The sequence below is a fragment of the Rhinolophus sinicus genome, chromosome 14, assembly GCF_057876585.1.
Source record: "Rhinolophus sinicus isolate RSI-liver-muscle chromosome 14, RSI-T2T, whole genome shotgun sequence".
Taxonomy (NCBI): Eukaryota; Metazoa; Chordata; class Mammalia; order Chiroptera; family Rhinolophidae; genus Rhinolophus; species Rhinolophus sinicus.
The window spans coordinates 152,152,464-152,170,239 of record NC_142514.1 but is presented as its reverse complement, the minus strand read 5'-3'; the positions used below and the strand labels follow the sequence as shown (position 1 = coordinate 152,170,239).

Below are 17,776 nucleotides of genomic sequence, written 5' to 3'. Positions count from 1 at the left end.
ATATGTGGGATAATATTAAATGGTCTAACATAAGTAACTCCCAGAAAAAAAAAAAAAAAGGAGAGCAGTATTAGGGGGAAAAGAGAAAAAACAACCAAAAAAACAAACAAACAAAAAAAAGAAACACTTGAAGAAATAATGGCCCCAATTCTCCAATTTGAAAGAGTTAAATTTACAGACTCAATAACTTCAGTGTACCCCAAAGAGGATAAATGCAAAGAAAAGTATGCCTAGGCACATTATAATAAGCTGCTGAAAACTAGAAAAATTTATAGGTAAAAATTGTTTTTTTGTAAAGACCCAAAAAAGAGAACACAACTTACTGATATCAGAAATGAAAGAGTAATTATCACTACAGAATTTATAGAGACTAAACAGGCATTAAGGGAATTTTATGAATATCTATATGCCAAAAAAATAGTACTACTTAGATGAAGTGGATAAATTTCTTGAAAAGTATACTTTACTAAAAGTGACACAAGGCCAAAACAGAAAACCTAAACAGTACTTTATCTATAAAAGAAGTTGAATTTTTTAATTAAAATAAAAACTTTCTATAAAGAAAAGTATGGGCCCAAATGGGTTCACTGGTGAATTCTATCAACCATTTCAAAAATAACACCAATCTTACATAAACCCTTTCAAAAAATAGAGGAAGGAAGACTAATTCCTACCTCATGAGGCTAGCATAACCCTAATACCAAACCTGAAAAAACATTACAATAAAGGAAAATTATAGAATATTTCTCATGGTCCTACAGGTAAAAATTCCTTGACAAAACATCAGCAAATGAAATCCAGCAATATAAAGAAAAGAATAATATATTATGATTAAGTAGGGTTTGGCCCAGGATTCCAAGGTTGATTTAACATTTCAAAAATCTCACCATATTAACAGAATACATGGGAAATAATTAATTCATAATTAAAAAGTAGGAATAGCAAATGACTTCCTTAACCTGAAAAGGACATCAGTGAAAAACCTACAACTCACATCATGTTTAAATGGTAAAATATTGACTGCTTTCTTTATACAACAGAGAACAAGATAATTCATGCCCGTGTTCACTCCTATTTGAGGTCCTAACCATTGTAATGAAGTAAGGAAAGGAAACTGTATAAACATATAAAAGGAAAAAAGTAGAACTATCTCTACCTGTACCTTTGGCAAGGTCATGTTATATAAAGTCTTTTGTATTTTAATATACTAAGTGGATGGAGATCAAAATTTCATAGTAAACAATAGGGAAAGTGACTTTATTTTGACTCCGCCTTAAAAATTAAAACAAATTAATAAAAATAAGTTTATATAATTGGCAACATTTCATTTGTAGCTCTAACTCTGCATTATTTTTTAGAAGCATGAATTAACTGCTTGTTTTCTGAATAATTTTTCAGGTCAAATGTTGTGATAGCACAATCACATTTGATTGTAGCACCATTTTTGCAAAGAAAATTTCCTAAAAACGTAATCTTTTTATATTCAAATCATTCTCTTTTGAATAATCTACCATATGAACTCTCACTTCTGCCAGTTTCTGGTTCCTCAGTTCTACCTAATCTAACTACAAATTCTTGATTTGTCAATGATTTGAGCTGTTCTTCAATACTGCATGTCTGTGAATTTCTGTATCTTTTGCAAGATTTGCAATTTCACTTTGCAGTCACTTAAAATTTTTATTTTGAATATTATTTACAGTATTCCACAATGCCATATACATTAATCAGCTAGCCTGATTCTCAACTTGACTGAAAAAAATATTGGTCAATTTTTAAAAGTATTCCTATTCTTAGGCTATACTTCAATTAAATCAATCTTTAGGAATGGGACCCAGGTATGAATATGTTTTCAAGGCTTCGTGTGACTCCAATATGCAAATAAGTTCGAAAGCACTCACTAGTGATTATTTATCAAAGATATAAGGAAACTGACCCAAATGGGTGAGATACATGATAAGTTCATTTGTGAGAGATTTGTGTGAAGACTAATTTTATAAATGTTAAGATCATTAGTGAATATTTTTATATCTTTTTTTTTTTTTTTTTTTTTTTTAAATTAAATTTATTGCGGTGACAATTGTTAGTAAAATTACATAGATTTCAGGTGTACAATTCTGTATTACATCATCTATAAATCCCATTGTATGTTCATCACCCAGAGTCAGTTCTTCCATCACCATATATTCGATCCCCCTCACCCTCACCTCCCCCCCACCCCCCTCACCCTCCGGCAACCACCAAACTATTGTCCGTGTCTATGAGTTTCTGTTTCTCATTTGTTTGTCTTGTTTTGTTGTTTTTGGTTTATATACCACATATCAGTGAAATCACATGGTTCTCTGCTTTTTCTGTCTGACTTGTTTCGCTCAGCATTACTCTCTCAAGATCCATCCATGTTGTCACAAATGTTCCTATATCATCTTTTCTCACTGCCGAATAGTATTCCATTGTGTATATGTACCACAACTTCTTTATCCATTCATCTATCGAAGGACATTTTGGTTGTTTCCATGTCTTGGCCACCGTAAACAAAGCTGCAATGAACATTGGAGCACACGTGTCTTTATCTCTAAATGTTTTCAGATTTTTTGGGTAGATACCCAGGAGAGGGATTGCTGGGTCATACGGCAATTCTATTCGTAATTCTTTGAGGAACCTCCACACTGCCTTCCATAACGGCTGCACCAGTCTGCATTCCCACCAACAGTGTATGAGTGTTCCTTTTTCTCCACAACCTCTCCAACATTTGTTACTATTTGTCTTGTTGATGATAGCCATTCTGACTGGGGTGAGGTGATATCTCATTGTGGTTTTGATTTGCATTTCTCTGATGATTAGTGATGTTGAGCATTTTTTCATATGTTTATTTGCCATTTGTATGTCCTCTTTGGAGAAATGTCTCTTCAAGTCCTCTGCCCATTTTTCAATTGGGTTGTTTGTTTTTTTGTTGTTGAGTTGCATGAGTTCCTTGTATATTCTGGATACTAGCCCCTTATCGGAGGCACTGTTAGCAAAAATCTTCTCCCATTCAGTTGGTGGCCTCTTTATTTTGTCAATGGTTTCTTTTGCTGTGCAGAAGCTTTTAAGTTTCATATAGTCCCATTCGTTTATTTTAGCTTTTACTTCCATTGCCTTTGGAGTCAAGTTCATAAAATGCTCTTTGAACCCAAGGTCCATAAGTTTAGTACCTATGTTTTCTTCTATGCAGTTTATTGTGTCAGGTCTTATGCTTAAGTCTTTGATCCATTTTGAATTAACTTTGGTACATGGTGACAAATAGCAGTCCAGTTTCATTCTTTTGCACGTGGCTATCCAATTCTCCCAGCACCATTTATTGAAGAGGCTGTCTTTGCTCCATTGTATGTTTTTAGCTTCTTTGTCAAAAATTATCTGTCCATATTTATGTGGTTTTATTTCTGGGTTCTCAATTCTATTCCATTGGTCTATGTGTCTGTTTTTCTGCCAATACCATGCTGTTTTGATATTTTTATATCTTGATGCCTTTTATTTTCTATGTAATTTTAGAGACTCACATAATGAGTTTTTGAATAATGAGAGAATCTCCTATATCTAGTGAATGCCAAGTGTATGTATGGGCCAGGAATACGGTGGCCCATACATACACTTGTCATTTAAAAACTAAAGTGTTTGTTGTCCCTGTAAAGAAGGGGGAGATACTAAATAAATATTTAATTATAAGATAATAGATGCTATGAAAGGAGGGGGAGACCTAACCTGGCCTTGGGATCAAGGATGATGACTCTACATTAGTGATATTAAAGCTGAATACTACAAGATAAGTAGGAGATAATTTGCTGAAGAGGAGACATATAGGGAACAGAATTTTTTTAGGCCATAGTTGGGAAAAAGTGTACAAGCTCTAGGAACAGAAATCAGGCAAAGATGACTAAGAACCATCAACAGAGAATATAGTTAGAGAAGATCAAGTCTTAAGTTGCTAAGTGTGTGTGAGTGTCAGAAGATAAGATTAAAAAGATGGTTTGGAAGATATTAATAGGTCTTGTGTCCATACCAAGAAATTTGGAGTTTATTCAGTATTATAAGGAAAAAACAAAAGTTTTTAAGCAGGAGATTGACATGATCAGATTTTATGTTTTAGGACCACAACTCAGGTAGGGACTAAAAAAGAAAAGAAAAGATTTCCCAATGTGATGTCCTCACTGAGAATCAGAAAAATGAACTTTTCTTTGTTGTGCTTTTCCTGCATTGCAATAAAATTATTAAAGTAGAATGGGAATTCTTCTCCAGCTCTTACTACTACTCCATTCTCCAAGCTAAATGCAAAACCACATGTATGAGGACAAAAAAAAAAAAAAATCTTTACTAGCATCCCTCAAGAACCATATGTATACCAACACAAGCAGAGTCTTCTTAGGAGTTTGTGAGTTTGCCAAAACAGTTTTGAAATAAGGCCAGGAGCTTGAGAGTCATGCTCAAGGGACTGTCCCCAGGGAACAATATGGCTCCAGAAACCATAGTTCTCTGAAGATACTAAAGTGGCCCAAGGCAATTAATTTGACCACAGTAAACATGAAATTATCCTTTTAGTTTGAATGACTGTTAGCTAGTAGGATAAGAAGTGGGGGAGGAAAAAAAGAAACTTTTAATTAAATAATGTTTTACGTATTTTTCTCCTTTGGACTCAATTCAGTCACAAATGATATAGCAATTTGTCTGGGATTTCCGCAGCATTAATTCATTCAAAAAAGCAGAAAGTGAATGAGAACCAAAAAACGTATTTATTATGCCCTCTTTCCTTTAAGCACCAGGAGAAACTCAGTGTCTTTTGTGGTCACAAGAGTTGCATTTCTAAGACTTGGATGTATCCAATTTAAAAATGGATTAAAATATGCTTCTAAACATAATACAGGAAAGATAATTATTTTCTTTTTCTTCACCTTTCTGTTTATTGAAAGTAAACAGTGATGGGAATATTTAATGTTATATTTATTTGTATATTTAAGTGATGGAAATAAGACATGAAAATAATGACATTACTGCGAGTAAAGAACACCTAAAAGAACATTTTTGTTTGTTTTCCAAAGATAAAGTACACTTCAGAAACAAATTTAGAGGTATCATTTAGACTTACCCTCCTTTTGTTACAAAATATAGATGCCTCTGGTATGAATGGTGTCTGTTGCCTTTAGCCCACTGACAATCAGAGTCCAAGAAAATAAATGAATTAGTCGCAGCTGAATCAGCTAAAGTGCCAGTTAGACCTGGAGATACCAAGTTTTAGGGGAAATTTTGGAAAGGGTGAATTGATTATTAATTGGGAATGGGTAACCACATAATCTAAATTCTAGTCCTGATTATGCCACAGATTAACCGTGTGACTGTTTTACTTAGTCTATCTCAAATCTGTATGATCAATGTACTATTACTACTACCGATAATACCAATATTTAAAATAATTGAGAATTTCCAGTTTCCCACTACTTAGTGCCTGTTTGTTCTTCTACTTTTCTCTCTTTTAAAATTAGAGCTCTAGTTAGGAAGAAGCAGGAAAATGATTTTTATTTCTGAGAAGTACTTTTTTCTAAATGAGAAAGTCTGCTAGGATCGGCTGTATAAGCTCTCTGGCATTTCGCTACTAATTCTACGTAGTATTCAGTGGGACAGTTCGAAAGAGAAATATAAACTATAGATCAGAAACTCAAAAAAATTGTCATAGGTTCATTTTGGATATATTAATTTGCTTTTGTGCTACTCCCTTTTCTTTCTTTTTCAGCTGTGTGGAGTCTCTGATTACTCAATAATATATACATTTACCCAAAGCATTCTCATTTCTGTTTTAGAAGGTAAAAAAAGTGCATTTCACTTATGATGATGCTTCTTGAAATTTCTCCATTTTATCAGTTTATTTTGCTCTTTCCCTGGAGTTGTTTAAACATTTTTTTTTATCCTAAAAATGAGGGTGTGTCAAAATTGTTGCAAGCAAAGATAGAGGTGATCATATATGGCTTTGTGCTGATATCGACTGCTATTTAAAATAGTACCTCTAAGATGAATTTACTTTTAGCAATTTTTCTTTTTCAAGTGTATTTATTGTGCAACATTTAATCAATTTTTCACATCACTAACATTTTAGTAATACCTTTATTGTACTAGGATCAATGTAGGCTCTTTGAACAAGGATCTCAATACAGAACGAGTTAATCCCTCTCTTGCACATTCAGGTATTTCTTAGATTTCTCAAGCCTGCCTCTTTAAACACCAACATTATTCTAACAATTTACCTATACATTTTGATTTCCTAAGTAGGTTATTGTTAAGAAAATATAGAAAAATTAAAGTAGAGAGTATTTAAAATCACCCATAATTCCATTACCAGAGGTAACCTCAGTTAAAATTTTGGTGTTATGTAGTTGAGGTTATAGCATCTAGTTTTAAATTACAATTTAAAATTTTAATATCTTAATAGTTTGTCATGATGGCTCAGAGTTATTATGAACATTTGATTTCTGAGCTGCTCCTGGAGTGGATGGTCTGTTTAGGCTACTTATCTATATATTGAGTGGCCCCCAAATGCTGTGCTTTTTGAGTTCCTGTGTCTGCAATTTGGGTTTCCTGACTTTGCCTTTGTTTCCAGACGCTAAGCTGTCATTTCTCTGTAATTAGTGCTTTTGCCTCTAGTAATATCAATCCTCCTTCCATACTCCTTTAAGCTGCCATTTTTGTTTAGCTATGGGCTGTTAAATTAGATAAGAAGAGAGGGAAACATTTTATAGAGTTCCTTTATGTTGTATAGCACTAACGTAGGTGCTTTCACATTACATTACACTAAGTCCTTGAATTGTTATTAGTTCAATTATTTTTTAGATAGCAAAGGACATTTATTGAGCACTTGCTATAATATATGCTAGGCACTGTGCTAAGAATGTTACATACACTATGTCAATTGGGTTTATTCCTGCGACACTCCAGCCAAGGTGGACTATTTTACACGTCAAAATACGTCGAGTCAGAGAAGTTGAGTAACTTGCCCAAGATCACACTACTAGTAAAGAGTAGACTCAAGATGTGAGTTCAAGTGTGCCCCTCAAATAATTAAAAGTGCTATAATTATGTCTCAAGTAAGAGTAAATAGATCTGAGCTCAGGAGTTCTCCTTTAAGAGAAGGAAGTAAGCTTTAGTGTATTACCTTGAGACATCTGTTTTGGGTTTTGCTTCCTTGCTAATTCTCCTCATTGCTCTATTATTAGGGATGTTGCTGTATAAGGGATGTATGGAGAATGGGAGTGAGATAAGTGTGGAAGTGTGGAAGGAACTCAATATCCAGGGCAAATTCATCTTAAAAGAAGAAAGTTTAAAGAATCTAACAAGGAAGGAGCAATTTTTATTACTGTTAACTAAGCCTCGCTTTCATAATGCTTAAAATCATGAGTGTATTCTTTGCTAAATTTCCTGTATCAAAAGGTTCTGATTTATGGAATTGCACACAAGTTAATACAGTAATTAGCCAAAACACCATTGTACTACTTGTTCTTAACTACATTTCTTGGGGAAGCAGGTTTTAATCTCGATGTATATTTCTAATTATACATGAAATGAAGATGGTAATTTGAAGGAACAAAAAGCCTCAATTAGGTTCTTTTATGGTGGCTAAGAGGTTAAGTGGTGGTTGAGAACTTGGTCTTTAAAATTTGTGCCTAGATTCAAATCCCGACTCCACCGTTACTAGTACAATCTCAGACAAGTTAATTTGTCTGGGCCTTGTTTCTCATACGGAAAAATGGGGATGCTGATAATATCAACATAGTAATACCTAGTCCTCTATGTGTTGTTTGTTTAGAGGACTAAATAAGTTAACATATATAAAACAATTAGAATTAACAGTTGTTGCATAACAAGTGCTTTACAAGTGCTTAGCTATTATTACTTTATTTGAATTTTTAACCATTCTCAGAGTTCTGTAAAAACTGCTAAAAATCTTAACTCTTTGCCTATCAAAAACATTTTATTTTTCATTTCACAAATAACCTAATAGTGTCCTCCATCATTCACTCCCTTTTTCATTAAGACCTACCTGTGAAGTTGGCAATGACCTCACAATTTTTAAGTCCATATCTTGGACCTATGCACAGAAGCATTCAAAGTCGCAGTATTTTATTCAGAATGGACCCAAGCTTCATGTGAGGTATGAAATACAGAATCTCTTTACCTTCAGATAGTTTCTCAAGTTGAGATTTTCTCTACTTTTTGCAAATTAGGCAAACAGGGTAACAGTGCAGTTCAATGGTTGACTTGAATGTTGAACATGCATTGATATCCTGTAATAGAGAGGACTCCTTGTTTGTTTGCTATTTTATTATTGAAAGAAAATTGCAAATGGAAATTTACTCTTTACCCCCCACTAGGGTGTGCATGTGCAAGACAAAGATAAAAGCTATGTTTCCTTCGTGGAAGGGTGTGGAGGTAGAGGATGATTTCAAATTAGAAATAATGTCAGCAATAGAGGCTTCCAATGAAGATATCGTGGCCACCAAAGGACAAAGGGGAGAAGCTAATTCCTGAAGTTGAGGTATTTAATTAAACATATAGTTGTTCTTTATGTGTACAGGAGCCAGGTTTGTTGTTAATTTGTGAGCTGAAGAGATAGTGTGTTTGACAAAGGTATTTATTGGATGGTTTGATGATGGTCAGGAGAGAAGGAACCTGGGGATATCCAAAAAACCTGTAATGAGTAGGGTAGAAAATAAAATCTTTGGATAGGCAAATACTGTTTTTTTTTTTTAAGGCTTTTATTTCTCTTTTATAATGATTAACTTGAGAACTGGTTTATTGTAATGGTGGTTTATTATTTTGGATAATAACACTGACTTAGAAAAAAAGATACCAGACTTTGATTGGAATGTCTAATGCTTTGGTTTACTACCTTAACAAACTTTTTTTGGGAGCAGCTTATAACTTTGTCACCCTCAGGTGATTTTATGTTTAAATGCTTATTTTAAAAAGTCTGGCATTCTCTCTCTGTCTTTCTGTCTCTCTTTCTCTCTCTCTGTATATTTGGATTGGAGGAGGAGATGAGGAGAAAAGGTAAAATTTGAAAGAGAGAAAAAGTCAGTGAAAGTTGATGTAAGGTCCTAGAGAGCTTTGTACTGAAAAATACATTTGAAGCATGTTTTCTCCCTTAGTAGGAAAAATGAAACTGACTGTATTATGCATATTTTCATGAAGAATGTATATAAATATCATATGCAGAATTATAAGAACAAGTAAACTCTCAAAGAGATGAAAGAAAATATATATGACTTAAAAATTGTAGCAGAGGTAAAGAAAAACATTTTGTGAACATACTTTTACATATAGTGTCCAACTGGGATAAAGTTTTAACAGAACAGGCTGGGCCATTTATAGATTACAACACTTTTAATTTTCCCAATGTTACAAAGTGTTGATTTTGATAAAGAATTTGTTGATGCTGTATCAGCTTCTCCATGTGGAGAAGTGCTACTGGGTGATTAGACTTAGGGCTCACAGCCAAAATTCAGAAATTTGGTCCCCAGTTCTCTTGACCTTATGAGAATAGGAAAACAGCTACTAAGTATTGCTGAGCATGAATACCCTGTAAAAGAAATTCTTCATTATCAAGGATGTCCACTCTTTTCTTTCATTGTCTTCTTTCTTTTCTTTTTTTAAAAAAATTCTTTTTTTGTCTCATGTCATTATCATCTTCATCTATCTTTAATTAAGTAGGTTCAAATTTTGGAGCTACTCCAGGGTTTATATTAGCTGTCATGTGAAAATTCTTTACATTTGTATAAATATTTACTGTAATTTTAAAGCAAAAGAGTCTAATTTTTTACTGTAGGTTTAAAGCTGAGGAATCTAAAACTTGATGAGATTAATTGATTTGCTCAAGATCACATATATTTAGAAATCCAGGCAAGACTTTTGGTAATACCACACAGCCAAATAATTGATTTTCTGTTTTGGTCTTGCCATATCGATGACCAGTGTCAGCATATTTGTTTTTAATCATATACTTAACCATTTGTAATTATTTTATTTAACTATATCTACCTATCAAATGAATGGACACATATGAAGGAAATTTGCCTGATTACCTTGTAGGGCTTATTTGCAACTTGATATTAGTACATTTACAGGGTTTCATAATCTTAAATAAAATTTCTGATCGGATAGAATATTATAATACATTTATGACATTTGCTTTTCATAGAAAAAAACTATCATATCTTTCTGTGTATGTTTTGACAATGAAAAGCAGTATGTTAGTTTTTCCTTTTCCATAAATTATAAGCTTGTTAAACAATTAGAATGGATCTGGAAAAAAACGTAAAATATATCTTTCTCATTGCTTTTGCTGATTACAAAAACATGATTATTGGAGAAAATTTGGAAAATATATAAAAGAAACTAAAACATATCTTCCATAATGACATCTGGAGCTACCTCAAAATGCTAATTATATCCCAGAAGTTTTTTACTTAGATAAACACATTTTTAAAAAGAAAAGTGGTATCTTATTACACACACTGTTTTGCAAACTACTTTTTAAAAGTTAACATATCATGATCATTTCCCCCATGTCATTAAATATTCTCTTGCATATCTTTTATTTCTAGAACAATCTTTATTTACTACAAAAGTAACAGATATTACATATAGGAAATTTAGAAAACACTTATAAAAATAAAGAAAAAACTGTACTCTGTTTTCCAGATATAATTATTATACTACCAAGATTATATATATACATATATATGTGTATATATATATATATATATCTCCAGTATTAAAATTTCATGTCTCTCTCTCTCTAATGTTCATATCTATATCTCCTATTTAAACAAAAAATGGAATCATTTGGCAACAGATGCTTTATAATCTGCTTTTTCATTTAACAGTATCATATCATTTACAATTTCTCATGATACCACTATTCTTTTACATTATTATTTTTAATGGTTGCATACTATTCTATTTGTGGATATTTCATAGTTTAGCTTATCATCTATAGGTAGATTATTTCTGATTTTCTATTATTATTAACAACATTGCAACAAACTCCTCAGTAGTTTAATCTTTGCACAGAACTCTGATGATTTCTTTAGTTCACATTCTTAGAAATGAATTGTTGGGTAATCACTTTTTAAAGGCATTTGATTCATATTGTCAAAATGCTGTCCAGAAAAGTTGAATCCGTTTACTCTTACCAGCAGTATATGACAGGGTTCATTTTGTCACATTCATGCTGATACATGTTATTGTTATTGTTTTCAACCATTGACAATATGACAGAGAAATGACAGCTCGTTTTGAGTATAATTTGTATTTCTTTAATTAGTAGTGAAATGAAATATTTCTTCCTTTATTTACTGTTCATTTGTATTTCCTATCTTTTTTTTCATAAATTTGTTTCTCATATCCTTTGAGAAATAAAGTAGATTTTTGAACCAGACTGTTGGTGACTGAGTTTGAGTTTTGGCTCCATAATCAGTACTTATCATCTCTGTAGTGTTGGTGTTTACTTAATCTTTTGGTGTCTCAGTTCCTTATCTATAAAAGTTTCCCATATGTATAGGGTTGTTGCAAGGGTCGAATGAATGAACATGTATGTATCAAATATTTAGAACAGTCCAACACCCAATAATGCACTTTATTCTAATGGGCAGTTAATTCTTACTGATTTGTAAGAGACCTTTATTATGCTAAAAATATTAACCTTTTATCGTATATCATGGAGATTCTTTTCCAGTCTTGACATTTTGTCTTTCAGTTAAAATTTGTAGAAAATCAATTTTCTCCCCTCAGATCTAAAGGTTTATATTTCTCCTTTTGAGGATCTACCTTTGGTGTCATTTTAAAAAATGTCTTTCCCACCCCAAATCACATAAACACATATATTTTATTATAGCAATATCATGGGTTTTTTCACCTTTAGTTTTTTAATTCATCTGGAATTTAGTTTTCTGTGTAATACGCAATTAGAATACAAAGAACCAATTATTCCAACAGTATTAGTTACACAATCCTTTTACACACTATAGTTATCATAGACTAAATTCTTAGAGATAGTTGGGTTTATTTTTCAACTTCTTTTGTAATAATCAAGCTGGCTATTCATGTGGAACACTTTTATTTAGTGAGATTTTATATATTTTTCATGGAATTACTTTTCAAATTATCTTGTTTTTTTTCTCAAGCATTTGTTTTTTCCAGATAAACTTTAGAATAATTTTATCATCTCTCCCTCTAGCCCTACTCCCCCACTCAAAAATTTTCTATTTGTAATTTTTATAGAAGTGTTCTAAATTTATAAAACAATTTGGGATCACATGGTTTTTTAAAACTGATGCATTGTATTTTACTTTTAGGATACACTTTTACTTTAATGAATCCATTGTGCTTAGGATATAGTAGGCACTCAACACGAATTGCTGAATAATTATTAAATGTGTTGATGCTACCTGTTGAAAATTTAGGTTGTTTTAATTTTTCTCTATTCTAAGCAATACTTCAATAAACATAATTAATATATAAATCTTTGAATACCACCGTGATTGCTTCTGTGGAATAAATTCCTAGGCATCTAAAATCTAGTTCAAAGAATATTTTTAATGATTTTGATATATCGCCAAGTTGTCTTCCAGAAAGGATGTACTAATTTGTATTCCCCTCAACAGTTCAAAACCATGCTGCTGTGATCAGCTTCTTATTTGTCTCCTGTTGTAAGGTGCAATACCAATTTCTAGTGAGTTTGAAATTAATATTTTATACTGAAAGAAACTTTCACTGTTTAAATGCTTGTTTATATGTTTGAGTGTAAAGGAGATAGAGGCACATAAAACTTGATGAATTTACAGTAAAATACATGACTCCTTCTCTTAGGGTAAAAAAAAGTGTAAATGTCATTCCACATGCTTGGTCAGAGTCAAATGTACAGAGAACCAGATACCAAAAATAGCTAGTAGTAGTAGTAGTAGCAGTAGTAATAATAATAATAATAATAATGTAATAAATATTATCTAGGATAATGTCTTCAAGTGGTGTTTTTCCCACCCTAAATTGTTTTCGTTCTTTCTTTATACTGTAAAGTCAAATTTTCCTCTTTTCTAATAAAAACAAATGCTGGTTACTTAGTTTGTCTTAGTATCTCTCCTATTTTAGCTCTTTTAAGAGTGACAAAGCACGACCAACCTCACTCTATGACCTGCTGTCTTTAAGTTGCAATTTTTGTTGGAAGAAAAAAATTCGTATTTATTTTGTTTTGTCCTTGATTACCTGGAAACTGAGATTTAGACAAGAAAGTAAACTAACCTTATAGTTTGAGTAGTTGGATGGAAAGAAGCTGATAAACAAAGGGCTTTAAGCACTCTGGTTCTTTCCGTTTTTATTGATCTATTTATTCACTTTTCATTCTTTATCTGTGTCTTGATGCAGTATGCATATTACAAAAAGAGAATATGGCTCAATCGTGATGGTATAGTTATTACTACTATATTTTCAAAAGTGAAATCCACTTTGCCTAGAAACAAATACCAACAACTTCAATATTTCTGTAACAATTTGACTTTTATTTTTGTATAAAAGATTTCTTTGTAGATTGTTTTAAGGGATTTTAGATTCCTGAAGAATAATACCCCTTAATACAGTTTTCCCCTTTTCTTTTTCTCTCCTTTTATCCTTCCTTCTCTTTTCCCATCTCCCCTCTCCCCTTCCCTTCTTCTTTCTTTCAGTTGTGTTTAGTGAGTGTTAAAGAGATACAACTGACAAATCTGGAATGTGAAATGTTCCGTTAGCAGTGCAGTAGGTATTCCCCATTTTCAACAATTGCCTGGGGAAATTTAAGTTGCTCTACGCTGAGTCTACAGAATGTAGTCATGGGTTTCAATGACGACCGTGAAGAATTCTTTCCTCATTTTCTTCACTTTAACCTCATAGAGATTGTGCAAAACTCTTACCCTTAGCAAGAGTGCTGGGATTGAAAACACCCAGTTTACTCATGTTTTTCCTTATTCCCAGTACCCATCTTTTGAAATGAGGTTTTAGCCATTTAAAGGCAGGAGTGTAGAGGAAGTGGGTGAAGGACTCCTCTTGTAATTATAGCTAACTCTCTATCAAACATGCCTGGATTGTGTCTTGAGCATTGAGTACAGCAATTTTATAATCTTGCGATGACTTTCCTTTCACAGTCACATATCTCTCTCCTCCTATTCCCACTCTCATTCTCTACTTTCACCCCTTACCAGTTTTTTTTTTTTTTTTTTAATTCTAGGTTATTTTAATATTGACCTTAAATCAATCTAATTCAGAGAATATAGATCCAGGAAGAGAAAATAAACTCACACTTTTTATGCTAGAACTATACATAAGTGATTTGAGATTACCTACATTTTTTTTTTTTTAATCTTCTTTGCATTAGGTCTGCCATTGGCTCCCTTACTATAGTTATATATCATTCATCAGGCAAGCATGCAAGTACAGATTTTTAGTGAATTGTTTAGGACTATGCATTTCTTCCATCTTTCCTGTACAATGCTCAGCACTTTGGAGTTTGGAAATCTGGATTCTAGTCCCAAATCTTCTTTTGGTGCTTTGAAGTTTAGAGAACTGCGGTCTAGTCCCAGCTCTCTCTGCTACCAATTAGTAACTAGTGACTTGCTTGAGCAAGTTGTTTAAGCTCTCTAGGCCTCACTTTCCTTTCAGTTGTAACACTTTCTGGTTCAGTGATAAAAAATATCTAACTGGGGCTGGAGAAATTAGGTTTGATGAATGGAAGATGTCATTGCTTTTTTTTTTTATAATGTGTATAACTTCTGTGTGAGTAGGCTGAAAAAATAATTGGTGTAGACTAGTAAAGTGTGAAAAGGATTTAAGAAGTGTTCATTAAAACAGTATGCTTTTGAAATTTCTTTTTCATGTAAGTTGATACAATTGTACCTATTTTTTCATCTAAGACCCAATGGCAGTAGTCATTTTTTGGTTAGATAATCCTTTACGTTCCATTCTTAAAGGTTGTTAGTAGGCATCGTGTAGCATTAAGTTTGACTTTCATGTTTAGATCCTGTGACTTTCATAGTTCCATCCTGTGGTTTTTGACCATGGTTGTTCCCTTTTCTTAAGAGCTGTGATACAAAATAGGAAAGTTTCAATAATCACAAAATGAAGAGAAGAGGAAGAAGGGTAGAAAACGACGGGGCAGGGAAGAGAAAGAGAATGAACATGAAAGAAATAATAGTGAGACTTGTTATTCCTTTTTAAATATTTGTCTGATCTTCAAAAGCAATTTTACTTTACTATTTCTTGGGTTTTGCAGGGGATAAAGCATTGCCCAAGAACAGAAGCTACAGCATAAAGTGGGTACATTTATGATAGGGGCATCATTCTTTTGCCACATCAGTTGTTCTTGTTTTCTGCATCACAAACAAACATACAAAAACCCTCATCACTTATTTTTTTCAATTTTAATTATTTAAAATATTTGAGTTATATTGTGGCACGTTTAATCAGAGGTTGTGGAATAAGTCTTTTAAAGTGCTAGATAGGAGAAAATGATAAAGACATTAATACTAACTTACGATAATTTGCTGTTTTAAAAAATGCATTCCATAAGTGATATTTGAAACACCATTTGTATTGCTGGAAAAGTTAATGTTTAGAATTAGTTTCAGATTCATTGTCATCATTTTGCCTGAACAACCGCTAGAATGCAGAGGTGTTGGAAACAAAGGCTATAAACCTGTGAATTAGTGATAGCATACATCAGAGTACTTATATGTTATAGTAAGTAGAGATTCTAATGAACTGAAAAAAAAAAAAAAAAAGTTCCTGACAATGAAAATATTCTGAATAGGTTTTGGAGATTTTCTGATTTTTTTTTTTTTTTGTAGACTTTTATAGAACTTTCCATGTTTTATGAGAGGTCCCAGAGATGTGCATATTCAGTCCAGGATGTTCTGGACGATGAAGAAGCACTATCTTAGTCCATTTGGGCTGCTGTAACAAAACACTACAGACTTGAGTAGCTTATAAACAATAGGTATTTATTTCTTGCAGTTCTGGAGACTGGAAGTCCGAGATCAGGGTGCCAGCAAAGTTGGGTGAGCGCTCTCTTCTGGGTCACAGACTTCTCGTTGTATGGTAGAAGGCACTAGGAAGTTCTGTGGGATCTCTTTCATAAGAGCACTAATCCCATTCATGAGAGCTCTAGCCTCATGACCTAATCACCATAAGGGCCCCATTTGCTAATACCTTAACCTTTGGGGGTTAAGATTTCATCATGAGTTTTGGGGAGACACAAATATTCAGACCATAGCAGGTATATAGGGAGTTCAGAAAAAGATTTGGCTTTATGATTTAGGTAATTATGGTGCAGTATAATGTTGTGAGATGATATCTGCTTAGAGGCTGTAATAATTGTATTGCGTTAAAGATGGGTCAAAATGTATATCATTGAGTATTTTAAAAATACACCAAGGGCTTAGAGGCTGTATTAGTAAACATAGGTAAATTCCTTCCTTCCTTCCTTCCTTCCTTCCTTCCTTCCTTCCTTCCTTCCTTCCTTCCTTCCTTCCTTCCTTCCTTCCTCTTTCTCTCTGTAATTGTTTAATAATACACAAGATTATATATATATATATATATATATATATATATATATATATATATCCATATATTCAACTTATTTGTTATATACTTTCATTCTTGAAGATTATAGAGTTAAGTACATGTGAACCATAAAACTGCAATAAAAATGGGGTAATGCCTGGGTATGATTCTACCTCTGGAAATTATAGAAACCCACAAATTAAATTCTCAGGTGTGATGCCACATCATTTACTTGCAAGACTCACTATTTCCGAGCAACAGGGGAAGACGTTCTAGATGACAAGAATGTCTAATAGAACCGGAGACTAAGTTTATTTGGTAGTGAAAGAGTAACCGGAAGAAGGAACTTGGACCCAAGGGAAAAGAACAAAGTATGAAAGGAAGAGTGAGTTAAAGGAGGAGACTTCAAACAATGGTATAGAAATTGAAGAGCCCATTTGTTTGGATTGGCTACTGACACCTCTCTGTTTAAGGATGTGTCTAGAATGAAATGCAGAATTGCACTTTGTGAACTGTCCTTTATGTCTTCCATTCTACCTCTGAATGATGAAAATATGTTCGGGACATAAAGCTCCAATATTGTGTGCCATAATTCCAGTTTGATGATACATTTATATTTCTTTTCGTGCACTGGTGCTCATAGATGTGCACATTCACATACTAACACACTGCTGCGAATATTCTGCACAATACCATCTTCCTCTCACATTATTCTATGACATTGTGACATTACATTTGTGTAGAGTTAAAAAGTGGTTGTGTCATATGACTATGGCAAGGTCTGAACATAGCTCACATGAACTAATGTGAGTTTTTACAGCATCAGGAAAAACAATAAAATGTCATGAAAGTGATGGGCATGGGTTTATAGTAAATGAAAGCATCTTTATATATCATAACCTTAATTAAATTTTTTTATTTCCATTCTGAGTATTCCAGCCAGGTGTCCAGCCAGTGATGTCAAAATTACTGAAAATCTACACTGGCTTTGTCTATCAACGTTTCAAAGATGGTTAATGATAATTTTATTCTTCTTTTACTTTGCTTTTATTCTAATTCTCCTGTCATTTTCCCTCTGTGAAAGACTTTCAGCTTCTTGTGACCAGTGGTTAACTGTATATTTATTTTGGAGTCAGTTATTATTATCCTCACTCACGTGGGTGAGTGATCTTTTGAA

The 17,776-nt window shown here is 32.9% G+C and overlaps 1 protein-coding gene across 14 annotated transcripts in view; it reads left to right on the top strand.

Moving 5' to 3' along the window:
- Positions 1–17,776, top strand: part of SOX6 (SRY-box transcription factor 6) — a 600,111-nt gene that overhangs the window by 194,021 nt on the left and 388,314 nt on the right. The window contains exon 1 of one of the 14 annotated variants that reach the window (XM_074336054.2): positions 8,427–8,548. The exons of the other annotated variants lie outside the window; for them this stretch is intronic. The gene's annotated coding sequence lies outside the window, so the exon portion shown is untranslated. Of the gene's footprint in view, positions 1–8,426; positions 8,549–17,776 lie in introns of those variants that run through there. 14 annotated transcript variants of the gene reach the window in all.